General features: G+C 42.1%; 1 protein-coding gene across 1 annotated transcript in view; it reads right to left on the reverse strand.

The window, feature by feature from the left end:
- The window catches only part of SAMD12 (sterile alpha motif domain containing 12), a 219,406-nt gene that overhangs the window by 90,819 nt on the left and 113,281 nt on the right, over positions 1 to 15,306 (reverse strand). The gene's annotated exons all lie outside the window — the stretch shown is intronic.

The following is a 15,306-nucleotide window of genomic DNA, read 5'->3' on the forward strand; positions in this document are numbered from 1 at the left end:
ATGCAGAAGGTCCCAGGTTCCAGTGTGGTGTGGTGCTAAGAGTGTTGGGCTGGGACTCAGGAGATCCAGGTTCAAGTCCCTACTCAGTCGTGGAACTTACTGGGTGACTTTGGGCCAGCTGCAAACTTTCAGACTAATGGGGTTGTTGTGAGTATATGAGTGAGAGGAGGAGGAGAATTATGCAAACTGCCTTGAGTTCCTTGAAAGGAAAATACAGAATAAATTTAATAAATAAATCCCTGTCAGTCAAACAGATCTGGAGCAGAAATGCTAGAAAGTACCCTTGGTTTAGGACTTCAAGCACCACTGTGAAAATGGTCAGCGCTGCTATGCGTTAGGATTAGGTAGCATCACAGGAAAGCATTCTGTGTCAAGAGTTCTTCATTTTGAAATTACTTGCCCACTCCATTTTAACATACTTCTGTCTCTGAGATATGAAGATGGAGCTGGTGTTTTCATTTCTGTTCAGGAAGTGGTCTTCCAGGACTTAATCTACTTTGAACATCCACATGTGATCTTGGGATTACATGGGATTAGTCCTTCAATATATATGCTTTCAGATGGTTGGCAGAAAAGGCTGCCAAAAAGGTAGAACTGATGACAAACAGAGCTTTAAAAATCATTACGAGTCTCCCCAATTCCTGGGGAACAGTGCTGTGAAAACTGTGTAACTAAGTGGTGGGAGACGTGGAGGAAAAGTTGCCCTAGAAATCAGGTGTGTCTGTGTTTGTTTTTCTTATGTTACAGAAATTGTTTTTTGCATCTTAGGTGTTTGGGTTTATGCTAAATGCCAAATATAATTTGTTTCCACAGCCTCATACTGAGCAATTACCCATGTCTTACTGGTTAGTCAGACACTGCGTCTCAATAGTATGCCCCCATATGCTAATAAATCTATTCCTGTAATAGATGGCAAGGTGCTTTATCTAATGGGGAAAAATGGTAATTGTGGCCAAATGATTCATTTTTTTTCAGAGAAAGAGGGGATGGAACACATTACCTTCAGCTCCAAGGTGGCATTGTTTACAAAGCTGCAGGGTAAATAACACAACTGTCTTTGTATTAAATACATAGACAGGGAAATGGAACATTGGAGTGTGCATGTGAAAAATAGCATCCGCCCTTTTTTCCTTCTCACCATGAGAATTAGGGTATAGGGTAACAGCATGAGCATATAAAATCAGCAGAAGCAAACCCTCTGTCATGAATTCTGAGACTTGAACTGAGAACCTCATGGGCTAGTGCAAGGATCTGACCAAAAAGCCACACAGGAGAATCCTTCTTGAAACACAAAAAGGAATAAAATGGGCCTGGCCAGTCCCTGTGCTTGGTAGGTAACACAAGTCACTATCAGCCTTACTTTCTGCCACATCTGATCTCTCCAAAACAGGGAATGCAGAATCAGGGCCCAGGTGCACCACTGGGGTACCTGTTAACCAGGCAGAAGGAGCCGATCAACACAACTGGATCCGGTGCTCTGGGGAGCCGAGCCAAAGAAGACTAGTTGGCCTTACATACCTGTTGCTTCATATTTGGTTCCTTGGTTTGGGCAACTTTGGACAACAGCTGCTCTTGGTCTTCTTGCCCTAAACTGCACACCTGCCTCTGGCCCTTCCAACTGATGGCCAGAGGCAGGTCAGACCCAACAAATTCTGAGTTCTGGCTGATATTGGTACTTTCTTCTTGCTGCTCTTCAGGCCTGACTTCAGCATTTTCTGGTTCTACCAGCCTGAGCTGGAGAACACCCCCTTGAGGTAGCACATTCACAAAGTAATTGGCTGGAGTGATTACGTTTGCAGAAGCATCTCTGCATGGTACATGCGAACACTGACATATGCATTCTCTGTAACTCAGCTGCCTTCAATTGAACAGACTTGTGTTATTCAGGCTGGTAATGTTATTCATTACCAGTTACTGGGGAAAAAATACAGGGCTTGATTCAAGCCATATCACCAATTGTAATGAACTCTTGTAGTAACCTGCTGCACATAAACAGATTCCCACGTGGTTTGGGATCTCACTTTTGTTAGACTGCATTAATTTTGATGAGGTTTTTTATGTTCTTGTGATTTTTTTCCTACTTCAAATATTTTATTCTAAAAGACCACAGGTCTTTGAGAAGAGGCTTAGCATAAATGAACAAATGGAAAAGAGACTCAACGTGACTTATTGGTTTGACCCATCCAGACTGAGCAGCTGGCAACCGCTACCCAAGTTAGATAATAAAAGGGCCTGTAATACAAGGCATGGGAAGAAAAGCTGAAGCAATTGAGCATGTTTAACCAAAAGGAAAAAAATAGGAAAGAGCCACATGAAAGCAGCATTCAAAAATCTGAAAGGTCACCATATGGAAAATGATATGACGTGAAGGTCACATTTGCATGTTGTATTCTACATCCGTTCAAGAACTGCGGCTAATCGCGGGGGGTGACTAGTAGAACTACGCTCTGTGGAGCCATACTGAAACTTGAGCAACGCTTGCAACTTTTGTATCTTCTGTAGGTTGCAAGCAGAATGGCCACCCCATCACATTCTTTATCATGACACTCATGTTTAGGTAGGACCACACTAAACATTGGCCTCCTGCCCTTTGCCCTCTGGTTGCAGAATGTGGTGAGGATGTAGAAGCACAGATGCAGCTGAGAAAATAAGATGCACATAACCGAGGGAGGCATCCCGCTTAAGTATGCTAGATCCTGACCATTTAAGGTTTTGAACTGAAAGCAGGAGCTAACGAGTTGCCAGTGTGATTCCCACACAGCTGCAGTTCTCTGGCCCATTGGGGCTCAGAAGGCTAGGAACAAGCTTGCAAAAGTAGGCAAGAAAAAGAGGAAGCGCTAACGAGTTGCCAGTGTGATTCCCACACAGCTGCAGTTCTCCGGCCCATTGGGGCTCAGAAGGCCAGGAACAAGCTTGCAAAAGCAGGCAAGAAAAAGAGGAAGCAGCAGAATCATTATGATTATAGTCATATTGTCAGATGTCTGGGTGAGCCTAGGGAAGCTAAACAGGGAGCAGGAGAAACTACATTAACTAGGGGTGCTGCTAGGGAAAGGCTCCTCCTGCTAATCAGAAGGTGTTGTGCAGCTATTCTTTTTCTCCTTAACAGATTTTCTGCAGTAAGAGAAAAGATGAAAGGGTGGAGGGATGCAGGAGAGTCACAACTGGCAGATGACATTGTGAAGAACTCCCCTGCTCCTGTAAAAATCTGTGAACGATGCATGTTTGCATCCTGAAAGACTCATCCAGAAGCACCCTCCATTACAAATAGTCTAGCCTTGCAAAAAGAATGAGGATACCCGATGCCCCAGAGAGTGAAGTAATAGCAAAGCAACTAAACCAAAATAACAGAGTTAAATTCTCTTGCTACGGCACTGCCTTGAAAGCTAAAGAGACACACACGTGTGCTCCCAGGAACCAGGATTGGTGTGAAATGTAGCACAAACCAGCCTGGCCTCATTAGCCATAACTGTGAGCACCATGTCATCAGCAGCTCTGCTCAGGTGGCAAACAGAAATATTCGGACGTAGCGTACCCCACATGACAGTAATAGCTTTTGTTCCTTCTGATCTCCCTCCTGTCTGTAGTTATAACATAGCTGTGTGTGGTGGTGGTATTCTTTTTAGTTTTTTAATGCATCAATCTCCCAAAAATAAAAATAATAAAGTTGTGCTCGTGTTTACAATTTCAATATAGTATGGAGTCCATATATATAGGTTGGATCTGCATTTACTAAGGATCAGTGTAGACCCACTGACATTACGGATGCTTCGTTTAAGTCCTGTGTGTTCCAGTGGGTCTCCTGGAAGGGTGACCAAATAGGACTCCATCCTGCTATGCGTAGTTATAATCAAACCGCTATATGTACAGTGACAAGCCCAAATATCTGGAGGGCCACAAATGGCCTGCTGCTGGTCTAATGGAATAGAAATATAATGAGTAAATACACCGAGGTTTTAGCATGGTAGTCCTTCAGCTTCCCAGTTACACTAGCTCAACAGTCTAGGAGAGCACGCACGCCTTTCTCCTTTGGCTCCACAGGATATGCTGTGAAACAGCTTTTACTTCTTTTACAAATCCATTATTTCACGGCTTTGTAATTTTAAATAGTCTTCAGCAGTACATGGGCACTAACCTTTTATTAGTTGCAGTACGTAAAGAGCTTGCTTCACTCCTATTTCAGTGATGCAATCAGGGGCCTCTGTACTGTGCCCTAGCTTTCTTGCAATGTTTCAGGCATATGCTGGGTCTAAAGTACTATGAATCCATTTTAGAATGATAATTATGATGTATAGCAGTTTAGAGAGTACAGAACTTGTAGAGTACAGCATATTTTGGGCTGAAATGTTTTCCACTGAAATGTTTCCTCTGTTTTTGCTGCTTATAATCTTTAAAACCTGTAGACAGGATGTGTGGTCATTAGCCATTTCTTTTACAGTGTGGAGTCACATGTATTGCATGACCCATATATTGGTGTATTAGGAATGACTGTTTTTCCAAATTAAAAAATAATTAAAAATCTGCTTGAAAGCATGACATTATTTTATTTGTCTTATCTTTTTCCTTACACTGATGATCAGGTTCACAATTTCTCTACAGGGGAACCTAGGCACATAAGTAAAATTAAGCTGAAAGGAGTTCTGGTTTGAAGAGGGGTCATATTCAGAAGAACATAGGTTTGTTTGTTTATTGCATTTATATACCACCCCAATTGCCCAAAGGGCTCTCTGGGTGGTTTACAAACATTAAAACTCCACCAAACCTAAACAAATAAATAAATTGGCTACACCATGACTGAGTATAAAATAGCATGGTTAAAATGAATTAAATGAATAAATATACCATTAAAATTAATTAACTTTAAAATATTGATTAAATAAAAAGGTCTTGACCTGGTGCCGAAAAGCATATAATGACAGTGCCAGGCGGACCTCTCTAGGGAGCACTTTCCATAGTTGGGGAACCACTGCAGAGAAAGCTCTCCTCTGAGTACTCTGTCTCCTAACCTCTTTTAAAGAGGGTTCATGGAGGAGGGCCTCTGCTGCCGATCTTAGGGGGTGGGAGGGCATATAGGAAAAAAGGCGTTCCTTTAGGTATCCTGGTCACAAGCTGTTTAGGGCTTTATAGGTCATAACCAACACCTTGGCCTTACAGGTTGGCCTTGCAGGAGACCCAGACAACTCCAGGCAGGGCTTGGAGAGACCCACTTTGCAGCACTGGAGAATAACTGTCAGCCAGTATAGGTAAATACTTTCAATGTGGTGCCCTCCAGATGTTTTCAACCAGTGTGGCGTCGTGGTGAAGAGCATGGGACTGGGACTCAGACGATCTGGGTTCTGGTCCCCGCTCAGCCATGGCGCCAACTGGGTGACTTTGGGCCAGTCACAGACTCTCAGCCCAACCTACCTCACAGGGTTGTTGTTGAGGGGATAACATGGAGGAGGAGAATGATGTAAGCTGCCTTGAGCCCTTTGTAGGAAAAAGGCAGGATATAAATTGGAAACTAAATAACAAAATAAATGAAATAATCCCTGACCATTTTCCATGCTGGTGGAGATTAATACAAGTCATAGTTCAAGACATCTGGAGGACATCAGGTTGCAGAAAGCAGGTGTAGATCCAATGGTCTGACATGGAGAAAAACTACTTCATATGTTTCCAATGCACATCTTCTGAAAATTGAACATTCCCCATACAGCTTTCTGTGGTTAACCCTAGAGTACAGGTCAGCAGCTGCTACTCTTTGAATTAAATATAGCCTGCAGAAGGTTGCCATGTAAATCCTCAGTTGCACCCTCTAGAAGATGCATCTACTAGGGCATCAGCATGTTTCCAAGAGTGATGCCTTCCAAAGTTAAGGGGCTTGCCACAGAGAATGCTGCCTGCTGTTGGGATTTGCTCCATATACTAAAGAAACTGCTCCTTTCCACAAGGGAAAATGTTATTCTTTTGGTATGTTGATTGAGCCTCTACTGGGCCAACATGGAAAAAATATGTTAAGAACATTGGAGCACAAGAACAGCCAGGATGGCTTGGAACAAGGGCCCAGAACAAAATGCTTGCATAGGTATACATCTTGACTTAAAGCCACTGCTGGAAGCAATTCTACCCCAGCCACAGTTCTGATATAGGAAATGAACCATCTTTGGAGGGGGAATTAGGAATGAGCAAATCAGCAAAACCCCAGCTCACTGAAGTTCTCCAAATCTCATCTCAAAGGTTATTCCAGCTTGCATTTTTTTCTTTTTACATAAAGCCTCTCCATATTTTCATGAGTATTTTTCCAACTGTACACATTGGTTGTGTGATCACTGAAACATACACATTCTTCTACTAATTAAAGCAAATTTGTGTGCATTTTTCAAAGGAAGGAAAGAAAATGCTTTCCCTACTTTTGGGGCACTTTCTAAATATGCTAAGCAATTTCCTCCAACCTGGTATACTCCAAATACGTTGGATTACAACTCCTAGTATCCCCCTGCCAGCCTGTGTTGCTTATGATATTGCAGAATAATTATGGGCAGGCATGAAAATTGATGCATATACTTTAGTGAGTGATGGCCTCCAGGTTACTCTGTGCTTATCCTGAAATAAACCCAGGCTTTTACCATATTCTTCACTTCCTGCCTCTTCAAAGTACATGCATGTGTACACCAATTAAATAAAAATGTAAACAGTAAATTAAAGGTATGTTTAAAAATTAAACTGTTCCTATGAAAAGCATCAATGGTAAGTGCTTATTAATTTACGTATAACATGTGTGCAGGCTAGCTGTTGAATAGGCTTTCCAAAGAGATAATATCTGAGTTTCAGTTTGCAGACTCTCACGTTTAATTACTGTTTGGGTTTAAAACTTTGACTTTCTCCAAAGCTTTATGCAGCATTCCTGACTTTCACTGCAGTAATTGATAGTGTGATGCCTCCTCATAGTTGGTACTTAAGCGGGAGCCTCTCTTGCATACTATAGAAAATAAAGACAGAAATGAAGCACAGACACCTCTATCTTCCTCCAGAAGTGTTGGACTTCAACTTCCACCATTCCTCAAGTTCAGAGGTTTGGTCTAAATAATTCACTGATGTTAAGAATTTGCTTTCCATTCTCATTACTTGAAGCTGAATAGCTCTGCTTTCATTAATATGATCACTCTGGGCCAAAATTAAAGTTTCTGCTCTGTATGTTATTACTGTATTGTATTTGTAGAATTATTCGTATTCTGTATTTTATTATATGGATGAAGTGCAGATGAGGTTCAAATTGTAAATTATGTACTGGCTGGCAAATTACTATGTCGTCAATGGGTAATTTTCTTCCAACAATGAAAGAAAAGTGCATTTACTTTTTAGTCCTCAAAGCACCAGTTCTATTCTGCCTTGTTTTTCAATATCCAAGGTTGTTTGCAACATATCAAAACTAAGATACAATTATAAAACTGAACACTATACATCAAGAATCACACATAAAACCACCAAGAATTTTCTGACTGATTGTCAAGGATGATGGGAACTGAAGTTCAACACATTTGGAGGGTTCCTGATTTTGGAAGGCTGTTTGAGGTGCAGCTGGAGAAAATGTTGCCACATCACCTCCTACAGAGTCTCAGTCACACCAGAAGGTGGAGAAGAACCACCCACTGGACTTTTTGTGAACAGGCAGCTCCATATGAAAAGACCCCTCTTTTTTTACAGCTAAGTGTTTCTTAGCAAAATCAAAAACTGAAGAGGGGTGGGTTCATTTGTATGGACTGAAATGCAGACTCTATACCTGACATCAGCATCTGAAAGTGGAGGAGAACAAGAACTAGCAGGGCTGGTCCAATTAAACGTCCCCTCCTGTACCACACTTAAAAGCTGACTGGGCTTTCTTCAGCACTGGTGATGGGGCAGCTTCTTCCCCCACACACTGAAGGCAGGTCTGTATCTTTCTGAGCAGACTGCAATGCCTGAGAGACCAGCTCCTTCTCTTTGGCAGGCTAGCAAAGAGGTGCAGAGCCGGACTCTTTGGTCTCCACCAATGTGTTCATTCTATGGTGGGCCCAACACTGACAGGAAGCCTATTCTAGCAGTGAAGAGGGTGAGCCAGTTCAAAAGTCACACCAGCCACGGACTCATCAGGCAGCTTGAGGTCAGTCTCTCACCCTCTGCCTCTGTGATCTAAAACACTGTAATAATATTGGCCTACTTGATAGGACTACTGTACAAATTACCATTGCCCGATACTCATGGGCTGACGTCTCATGATACTTGGTCTGTACAAGCAGATCAAGGTGGCTGAAGGTTGTGAGGGTAGAACGGAGGAGACCTTATCTTCAGGTAAGGCATGCCACGTTTTATTGTTTTCTGCACAGAAACAAAAAACTCCCACAAAACGAAACAGAGCAGAACAAAAGATTCTGAGCCCAGTTCTTTGTCTGCTGCACTTGTTTTCTAGTTTCACAGACGTTTATGTGAACATTCAAAAATGTGGTCACCAAATCTGCCACCCAAAGTGGTCCACTCCAGCATCTTATTTTGCTGTAATGTGAATATTGAGTTTGGGCTTTGGGATAGTTTAGAAACTTTGGCTATTGTGGTAGTATAGAAACAAACAAACAAATATCCGTAGTCTACAGACACTTGTTGGATACCTCAGCTCTTTAATCATCTTTAATTTTTCATGGCCAACAGGGAAAATCTCCCAGCTCCACTGAAGGCCTGGAACCAGCATGGATGATGAGAAGAATTTTATTGGGGCCTGAGGCAACATTTTCTTCATGTTGTTGGCAAGCTGGTGCATCTGAGAGGCTTTGGACTACAACATGGCCCATGGTCAGAAATGATGGGAGCTGAAGTCCAGAACATCAGAGGGATCCTGAGTTGCCTACTCTGTTCCAGGCTCTCCTTGGCTGATTTGGGTTTAAAGCCTGATATGCAGGAACTGGCTATGCAAAGACAGCATATTCGTCTCCCTTGTAGCCCAGAATTGGTTAGTATTCTCACCAGCATCAGTTCTCCAGGTCCCAGGCAGAGGTCCCTCTCATTAACAGTTACCCACTAAACCCTTGGCGATGCCATGGAATGAACCTAGGACCTTCTTCATACAAACCGCATGTTCTGTCTCTGAGCTACCTTCCCTTTGCAAGAAACCAAGCGGATAAGGTTCTCTCTTTCATAAAAGGCATCTGGCATTTTAATACCGCCTGATAAATCCCTATTTCATACATGGATCTATAATAGCAAAAGCGGGCCCACATCTGTCTGTCAGCACCATGGTACAAAACAGTGAGATCTATACACCTGAAACTTGGTGTGCACCTTGGGGATATTTGCATTTTAAAACACATTGATTTTAATTAATTTATATGTGCCCATGCATTTGAATCCTGTAGTACCAACTGGAGTCATGGGGTGTTAGATTTCCCTAACCACCCCACAGTTTTGCAGTCCACACTAATTTGCAGCTGGGGAAGGAAGGAAGTAGTCTGGCCTCTAGTTCTACAGAGGCCCACGCACAGAGGCCTCCTGACCTCTCAGGGGCTTCCCACAAGGGTGTCCATGGAAGAGGCTGAAGGCAGGTGTGGCAGTGGACACGGCTTCACTCAGCTGAGACATGCACAGTGTGTGCACCTCTAACAGCTGCCTAATTTTGCCTGCAAGCTGCACTGTATAAAACTAAGGGCTATTTCAGTGAGTGCAAAGCCAGGTCCATTCACTAGTTTAATAAAATAGAGAGGGAAATCAAATATCAAGGTACATCAAGGTGAAAGGAGCCGGGGAAAAAAACCCCAGAACTGAATGATTACTTAAATGAGTTAATTAGGCCTGGTTTTGCAAGCCCATCGAAACTAAATGGGAGAGAAAGCACAATGAACATGCATGCACACATAGCATTCAGCTCTTAATCATTATTATTAACAATGAACACACACACACATACAGCTGTTGAAAGAACAACCTTGAACACTGAACTGTCAAGTCAATGGAAATTGGGAATGTAAGAAGACAATGAGGATTACTTGAGGAAGACTAAATGCAAATTGGAACAAGACAATACAATAGCAACAAAAATGAGAAAAGATCAAAGCAAAAGGTTCCTACTGTGCTAGAATAAATATTTCTACTACTACAGAAGCTGGCTACCTTGAAGGGGGTGGGATGGGAGGTATACCAGCTTTGGCTGCTAGCCTGAGTCATACTCTGGCGGAAACTCATATAGGCTCATATTAGTTTTCCAGCTTCCTTGTCTGTATCACACACAGCATAACTGCTAAGTGCTGGTTCGGGCAATGCTGAGAGCTATAAGGCTTTTTTCTGTTGAAACTTGCACAAGATTGTGCTTTGAGACATAACTAAGGTAAGAAGGGGCTTCACTGATGCAGCTCCATAGAATCAAAATGGCACCTCTGTGGAGTGCTGTATTTAAATATGCTGTAGGATCGCATTTGTACCTCGGGCAAAGAAGCAGGTATAAGTACCTGCATGCACACTTTGATGGCACAGACTCAATGAAGTGTGGATCCATTTGGTTACTTTCTAATGTCATTCATTAAGGAAAAATGCACAGAAAATAAGGTATATCTTTAAAAAATCCTTTTTTCATACAAGTTAAATATAATAAGTCAGATGAAATCAAAACAAAGGATATACTGAAACTGCAGACATATGTCATGCTTCAGGTAAGAGTGATTCATATTGCTATGGCTACCTCTGGCTATGGGGTGGTATACAAATGCAATAAAAATAAATAAATAAATAAATAAAGGAGTGTCCTTTTGTCCAGATGGAGTGAAGTTTTACATGCACAAGAGGCAGCAAAACAATACCCTATCCTGCTGGAAATGACCCAATACGGGATCCACAGGGGTATGTGGGGATGTACCTACCCTGGTCTGTTGATGTGCTTTGGCTGGATCCCCCTGTTGGGAAGGAAGGAACAGACAAGGCACTCATGGGAGAGGGAGACATCCGTAACATATGACGGATCTACAGACTGAGCTGAGGAGAAGGTGGTTCCATCAGGTGCATACTTTAAACCCAAGGCCTTAAAAACAAGGACATCTCTTTACACATGAGATCATTCTGAAATCTAGAGTAGCTTATTGATAGCTCCTACCAAATGTACAAAACCTATATACCAAGTACTGAGGCTAATTATAGTTAGTTGGAATATCAGTGAAGAAATAATTCTGTACTATGGTTATCATGGGAAATGGAGGGGAAAATTTGAGATGAAGCCAGGGTGATCATAGGATATCTGTGCTTCCTTTCCTCCTGGTGTGGCTCAGTGAACAGAACATTCATTCTGACTGTGGGAGATTCAGGTGCACCACTCAGATATGATGCTTACTAGGAAGCACTGAACAACCCAATGAGCTACGGTACCCATGCATCTTCTTTCATGGAGGATTTTCTGCTAATGAAAGGGCTGCTAGAGGATGGTCCTGCCTGAAGAACTGCCCATCCTGAGCCTGGTTTATAAATAAAGAACCATGAGGAACAAGAGCTGGTCCCTGAAGTTGCACATTCAGAGTTAGCACCTGGCTAGCAAACTAAAGAAAACACATGACTCATCTAATTACAGAATACCACACTATGGTGAGATGTATTGCATTTCCATTTCCATTATAATACTTATCTACATATGAACAGCTGTGCTGGATCAGATCAAGCATCCGTGTAGGCTCCTGGATCCCCTTTTAAACATTTTGGTAATATTGGCCATTCTCCAGTCCTCTGGTATGGTGGCTGATCTTAGGAACATGATACAATTTGTTTTTTGAAGGTCACCAACTTCATATCTGAGTTCTTAAGGAATCTAGTATGGATACCATCTGGACATGGTGATTTATTAACTTTCAGTTAATCAATAAAGATGAGAACTTCACCTTGTCACCACTATCTGCCTTAGTCCACCAAATTCCCTTTTAGAAATATAAGTTTGGGAACAGGTTCTGTATTTTCTGCAGTAGAGACAGATGAAAAATTAGCTTCTCCCCAATCTCCTTATCCTCCTCCAGTACTCCCGTAACTCCAGCATCATCCAGTGGTCCAACTGCTTCTCTAACTGGTTTCTTTCATCTGTTCTATTTAAAAGGGGTAGGGTTTTTTTGGTTGGCCTTGTTCTCATTAGTGATATGCTCCTCAAAATACTTTTTAAAAATGTTTGCATCTCTTATCATCTGCTTGCATCTCCCCTGTGTGCTAGACTAATTTGGGCAAAACTTACATTTTCTGAAGAAAGTCTACTTTTTATGCTATAGCTTCCTTGACACTGTTGTTACCCATGTTGATGACTTCTTGGACATGATTCTCCTTTTCCTAACTTGTGGTATACATGCTATCTGAGATTTTATTTTTGCGGTTTTGAGTAACCTCCAAGCATCTTGAAAGGATTTAAGCCTCGTGACTCCCCCTTTCAACTTCCTTTTTACTGGCTCTCTCATTTGAGAAAAGCTTCCCCTTTTACAGTCAGTGTGACTTTGCAGGATAGTTTTGGCAATCTTCCACTTAAATATATATTAAATCTGATAGCATTGTGCTTACCATTTCCAGTTGTTTCAACAAAATTTACATCTCATCCTAAGCGCTGGGCAATGTCACCAAGGATTTAATTCCTTGGAAATGTCCAGTCTCACCTCAGCTTGCTTCCAGGCATATAAATCATATGCAAATGTTAAGCAAGTTGGTGGCCTCTTTTGGAGAAGTGTGTCCTCTTTTCTGGGAGAAATAACCTAGACCTAGGTTAGACACCCAGACTGGGAAATTATTGTTTAGGGTACAATTGTATGTATGTTTAACCAGAAAAAAATGGTCCTACAGATCCCAGCATCCCCAAGCCAACAATGCTGGTTGGGGAATGAGTGGATGACAGGACAGCTTTTCTGTGTCAGTAAAAATACATAGGATTGCAGGTTCAAGCACTGATTATAAGGTAGAATAGAAAACCAGGGTTTGGTTCAGGTTTGATGCAGAGCAGTTGGTAAGCTGTACTTGAAAAAAACTCCACAATTTCCCAGTTTGGACACCAGATATCCTCCAGAAGTGATCGTCAGCTTCTGAGGGTTGACAGCACCAGCTAGTTCCTGAGCTGATCTGTTGCTCTTTCATCTCCTTCCATCCGAAGACAGCTGCCCGAAACCTGGATTATATTGTGTCCTTCTACCATCTCCTGCCCCAAAGCCTATTTTGGCCAAAAATGGTGGTATAAATACAACACCTACAATCAACAGCCACCCCAAATGCAAATGTTCTACCAGTGTGCACACTGGGAATTCCTTCCTGTGGGTGCCTTCTGCAAGTGAGTGTGGAATTGTGAAATGTGTCTCGCCCACATACTGGGGATGGGAGGAGAAAGTCTGCTAGATCTCTCTCCAACCCCATTAAAAAAAAACAAACAAAAAACCTAAAGCCTGAGCTTTACAGGTTTTATCCCACGGCCATATAAAATGGATGTGTGCCAAGTACACAGATGAATCCAATTTAAGCATCTAGCGTGGTATGTACAATCCCATATGGCAGAGAGACAGCATATAAAGAACTGTCATTTAATCTCTCTCATGCTGCAAGAGCCAGGAGAGGGAAGATGAAAAACAAAAGCTAGTAGGTGCTTTTTAAATAAATAAATAAATGGAAGTGGGGAGGGGAGGAAAGGGAAGAATGTATTTTCCACCCCCAAAATTGTATTATTAAACTGGAGATTATTTTGTACAAGACCTTAACCTGGACAATATTAAAACTATATTCAAAAGTTATTAAATATATTCATAAAGGGACTGCTATTTTGGACATACATATTGGTTTTGAGGCCAAAAGACTTCACAAGCTGTTTATCCCAATTAATTTTTCTACACATCTAAGAATTAGGGATGAGTGACGAATCCATTTTGGGAATGGAAATCTGTTGGTTCCCCTGGTTCCCCAGACTCTTTGTTTCAGCCCTGAGCCTGAGTTCCTGATGAGCACCCAGCAGCTTCCCAGCATCCCTCTTCAAGGCCTGGCGCATTAGCCCCGGTTGGTGCTGCTGCACCTGACACGTCATTCTGCAAACATTCTCGGATGCCCTCTGAACTCAGCTTGCTTTCTAAGAGTAGGCTGAGCACGAGAATGCTAAAAGGACGGATGCTGCTGAGTTCTACCCCAATACTAAAAGCATCTGCCCAGCAGCAGCACCCCCCCCCACCACTCCATTTCAAATACATTCCTACCACCCTGCATCTGGTGATCTAGCACCTGAGGGTGGGAGAAGGTTTAACCTCTTGCTCTTCCTGACAGGCTAGTTCAGTGCTCGCAGGAAGCTTTTTTACATAAGTGACCACACACATGAGCACAGAGCTACGGTTTCTAGTGAAACAGTGTAGAATCCTTTCATCTCATTCTGCATAGTGTGCTAGAAGATGCTTGTGGAGGCTTCAGACATATTTTCATGGAGGTTGGATGAGGACGTCCTGTCTTCCCCTAATCTCCCCATGCCAACAAGGATGGTCTGCAACAGTGCTGTGTCCCTGTCTGGATGAATGCAACTTACAGGACTTTGCACATCATGGTTCCTGATCATGCACCAAACCGTGTCCATGTCTATTTATTTATTTAGTTAGAATTTTTTTATGCCATCCCATTGCTTATAGCCTCAGGACGGCTCACATAAATAAATAAACATAATACAAATACAATTAAAACCCAGAAACACCCTGACTGCACAATTAAAACCTATAAATATTATCAAGCGTTGTTAAAATATTGTTTAAATAAAAAGGTCTGAGGAATACCCTGTCAGTCACACTACAGACCTTTCCTTTCAAAGCGGGGAGTTTAGGTGTAGAGGGAGCAAGTCAGAACATGTGTCGCCTTCATGAGTAGCATTTCCAAACACCCAGAAAGGGCTCAACACACCTAGGTGTGAGGTTACAATCAGCTCCCATGAGGATTGGCAGCTTATAAAATGCCTTTGGAAGTTCTGTAACAATTGCAACTAAGCTTTGCACAGGAAATCTAACAAGCTACTTCTCACGGTTTCCTTAATGGAGCAAGAAGCCATAGTACCGAACCTTGACGATCCTGATTGTGTCAGAACAGTGGATCAATGATGACTCAGGTTGTTCATGTTCTCTACGAAGAGTTCCCTTTCTCAGGCTGCTCACACTTTTTAGAAAAATTGCACCACTTAAGAGTTAGGTGTTTTGCCATGGATTTTGTATCCAAAATGTAGACAACCGAAGCAGAAATGTTAGGCTTTTAATAGGGAATGAGCTATAGAACACAAAGTTTCTGAAAGCTTGCCTAGCTCTCGTCTGCATTTTAACTGTCATTAATGAAGGAATTCAACCACTTCTGCAA

Source organism: Varanus komodoensis, unplaced genomic scaffold (genome assembly GCF_004798865.1).
Source record: "Varanus komodoensis strain SLA01 unplaced genomic scaffold, ASM479886v1 scaffold12, whole genome shotgun sequence".
In the NCBI taxonomy this organism is placed as follows: Eukaryota; Metazoa; Chordata; class Lepidosauria; order Squamata; family Varanidae; genus Varanus; species Varanus komodoensis.